The sequence below is a fragment of the Eptesicus fuscus genome, chromosome 16 (genome assembly GCF_027574615.1).
Source record: "Eptesicus fuscus isolate TK198812 chromosome 16, DD_ASM_mEF_20220401, whole genome shotgun sequence".
In the NCBI taxonomy this organism is placed as follows: Eukaryota; Metazoa; Chordata; class Mammalia; order Chiroptera; family Vespertilionidae; genus Eptesicus; species Eptesicus fuscus.
The window spans coordinates 44888191-44892623 of record NC_072488.1 but is presented as its reverse complement, the minus strand read 5'-3'; positions in this window follow the sequence as shown (position 1 = coordinate 44892623).

The window sequence follows — 4433 nt, the reverse complement described above, 5'->3', positions numbered from 1 at the left end:
GGACTTCCGTAAACGTCACATCCGGCGCCCGCCCCGCCCACTCTCGCTGGCTTGTTTAATTTCATTCCCGGGAATTTAGGACGGGGCGGGGGGGCGGGGCGGGACGAGCTGATGGGCGGGGCCACCTGCAGAAAATCCGGCCAATGAGGAGAGAGCTCGACGGCCATCTTGGTAAAGGAAATCAACAGGGAAGAAGGGGAACTAAGTAGTTAAAGGAACCAATGACCAAGGTAACTTTTGTTTTTAGAATTATTTTGATTTTTGGTAGGGGTTTCTTGTCATATAGCTCCTCTATCACACTCACACAAATCACAAACAATTCCAGCATTCAAGGAAGGATTGCTGATCCAGAATACCTGGCTAACCTAACCAGGGTTTCTAAATCAGGGGGGAAATAAAACTCCTGACGTTTTCAGCCTGTTTGCGTTACTTTCTACACAAAATTGATGGTTGGAGGTATTAGGCAATTGCTTGTATTGCCTAGAAGAGAGCATGAGACTAATTTTTAATGTGAGAGCACCAATAAAGTTTATTGAAAATGAGCGTTTAACTTCTAAGGGTCACTGTCCAAAGCAATGGGGACACAAATATCTGTATGAGGTAGTTTCTGCCCCTGTGCCCAGCACAACATGGCTACTTACACCAATTAGAAACATTGGCGTATTCTGTGTGTAGATGTGTGGATGTATGCATATATGCAGTCTTTTCCCAAAGGGGTCCTGCAAGCCATCTAGTCAGTCTGTCTCCGGCGACTTTGTATATCACCACTGAAACTTTATGCTTTGGGTTTTAAAGTTTAACTCTCTTGGGGATACTTTACTCCCCTCCAGTTTACCTGCCTCCAATTTTGGGAGCCTCCCTGCAAGTTTGTTAGTGATGTTAGTGATTACAAGACCTGCCTTTCAAAGTCTAGCTTAAAGCTTTTGCATATAGAGGTTACTTCTTCCACCAGGCAAGCACCCAGATCTCTAATGTTTCTCATTCCCTTTTGTGTATATTTCTCGTGGATGTCTCTGAAGTGATTCTGTGTGGTCATTGGTTCTTCAGACTAATGGCTGAAAGCACGTAGCAGATTCTTTCCCCTTTACAAGCATAAACATGCATGCCAGTGCTAGGATCCACTGTTGATTCTCCTTGATCTTCTACAGATAACTCTTGGAAGGCAGTTGTAAAGGGAACACTTCTGGGTCTTCAAAACTCTTATTTCTATACTGCCTCTTTCCCCTCAGAATGTAGACACAGGTGGGTTGAGCCTAAAGACATTGATGCATTAGGAGTGCTGGTCATAGGGAGGGCATACAATGCAGGCGGGATCCTGGCAAAAGACAACACAAGACAAAAACCAATCCATTCAACCTCTCACTCAGTATATATTTCTTGAGCATCTACTATGTGCCAGTTTCTGTTCTAGGTGTTAGGGGATACAGCAGTGAATAAATCCAGCCGGTGCATACGGTTATTGTGGTAGTTCAGACAGAAGCAAAGCTAATAGGGAGTGGAGCAGGGCCATCTGCTCCCATTGAGCACATTCTCCAAAATATAGCTCTTTTTTGTGATGTTTAACTTAACAAGTTAATAGAGTTTACACACGTGCTAGATGTTAAGACTATGATGAGAAGGCTTTAAGAAACCATAACGAGGAAGCACATAAGAGAGGGGTGTGCATAATCACAAACAGAGCAACCACCACGCACATGCTGTCCCTGATATTAGAAAGTAAATATGGCCCTGACTGGTTTGGCTCAATGGATAGAGCATCGGCTTGCAGACTCAAGGGTTCCAGGTTCGATTCCAGCCAAGGGCATGTACCTTGGTTGTGGGCACATCCCCAGTAGGGGGTGTGCAGGAGGCAGCTTATCAATGTTTCTCTCTATCCCTCTCCCTTTCTCTCTGTAAAAAAAAAAAAAAAAAAAAAATCAATAAAATATGTTTAAAAAAAGAAAGTAAATATGACTAGGTGATGGCAGTTTTTAAAATAATGAATAAGAGGATATGGGAATACAGGAAGCAGTATCTGGTCCTTTTAGAGAAGGAATTTGTAAATACTGACCAGAGTTTTTGGCATCTGGGGCAAGTGGTCAGCACTCTTGGCTTTATAGGGACCAAAAACAACTAGCAAAAACACCCCAGCCAAGATAAACATCTGAAATTCCTCACTTCCTGATTAACCAGGAAAGGTGAAAACTGGACAGTTTTGTACATGTAACCAGGAAACTAAGGGTACAAAAATTCTGTTGGTTCTTGACATAAATGAGAAGAATATTCTACTTACTCCTCCCCCAAAGATTGAAGGCTAAGCATGGAAAGTATGCTGTCAGCAAATGGCTTCAGTGTCTCGCCTTGTGGGCCAAGGCCAGGCTAGGAAGTGAGGTGCTTTTCCCTTATGGCCATGAACATTTCCCCTGAACAGTCTTCATATGACCTCTTGCATACTTTAACCTTTTGCACTCGGATGTCGAGTGCAAATTACTCTTTGAATGTATCAATAATTTGAAATATAAAAAAAATCCAAATAAATAAGTTTGTATGAAAAGAAACTCCAGTTTTTTATTCTACTGCCGCGCTTTGTAAAATCTGGGGTATTTAAAAAATTAAATCCTGAGTAGAATAAAGGAATCGAGAAAAAAGCGAGTGCAAAGGGTTAATATCACAGACTCCTGTCTTGCATGCTTATTCCTACCTGCTCATTCCTCTGAAACATGAAGGGACTCCTGGAAGACAAAAATTTTATATATATAGCATCATGAGATAGGAAACAGGCCCAGAGGAGCTTTCTGGGGGAACAAAAACAAGGAAGACTCCAGGCAGATGTCACTTGCCTACTTGCTACTCCTGTGATAAGTGCCATACTTAGAGGGGACATCTCATTAGTACAGTAATGACGCCCATTCTTACCTGCTGCAATGTATTTTCACAACAGCAGCTAATGTTATTTTTAAAACAAAAATCAGATACTATTGCTCCTGGGTTGAAAACCCTCCAACTATTTCCATGGCACTTCAAATTAAAAATCTGAACTCCTTACCCTTTTTCCAGGTGATTCAGTTCTCTTTATCTCTCTGACCTCATCTACCACTCTTCTCCTTGCTTACTACTCTCTACCCACACTGTCTAAACATCTGCTCTTCCTGTCAAGACCTTTGCACAGCTGTTTTCTCTTCCTGGGTGCTCTTACCCTGACTTCACTTGGCTGGCTCCTTCTTGTCATTCGTGTCTCAGTTTACATGCCATCTCCTCAAAGAGAATTTTCTGACCACACACTTTAAGTAGCCACCCCGTCACCTGCTATCACTTGGTCCTTATTTTAATTCATTTTATAGTCCTTACCACTGTCTGCTATGGTCTGGATGGTTCATTGTCTTTCATTCCCCGACAGAATATAATCAATAGGAAGACAGGAGCTCTTGATGACTTGCTCAGCTCTATTTCCAGTTCTTAGAACAGCTTGCAACCCCAGATAACACTCAATAAAGATTGTTGGATGTTCAAATGTTGTTGAACTAAATGTCATTTCACTTCTCCAAAATGAATTACAGGAATAGGTAGCCAATTATGGTGATAACTGAGATGAACAATAAAAAACAGTGGTCCTGATGCTCTTGGGACCAAGTCTTCTCCACAAGGCAGTTAATACTAGAAGCAGAAAGCCTCCAAGGCTAGATGCCTTCATTAATTAATCAAATATTTATTGATCTTGTTCATGGATCTATGTCAAGTGATGGGCCTTCAATAATGAAAAACTCAATACCTGTTCTTTTTAAGGCCTTCAGAGGGGGGAAATTTTTTTTAAGATGATTAAGCTTCTCAAGGGGATACTAGGTGAGCTCAATGCATTGAGACACTAATACAGCCCTCCTTGACCATTCCTAGGGAATCGGGGTGCTCTGAAAGCAGAAATGGAATGTGTACTAAAAACAAACTGTTTATATTGTTAAAACTTTTGCTGTAAACCCATTGGGGGTATAAAATGACAAATACAATTTGAAAAGTAAATACTTGGGAAGAAAAAGATGTGGGATGAGCTTTTCAAAATCAGGGAAATACCGCGAGTGCACTGGGAACTTTTACACCTGTGGTTTCCTACTGCATGCAAATTATGTTCCTTTTCTGTTGGAGTTGAAATTAGCTGATGAAGAAGTTGTTCCTTGAGAAAAAGGCTACAGTCAAACCAGTAACATGAACATGAATCTGAGGTTTGGAGCGCCACCTATAGTTTGTTTGAAGACTGGTATCTCACATCACGCACACAAAAAAATCTAGTTGGGAAAATGAGTTCTATGCATGCTTGGAAAGACAAAAAGAAAAGGAAAAGAAAAGATATGCATTCCTGCCCACAGGCTCATTCCCCCTCTCATGGTGGCCAAATGTCCCTCTACCCATGAGCCTTTCAGGTAGCTGTGTTTTGCCTTCTTGTTTAAACCATGGTCCGAGCA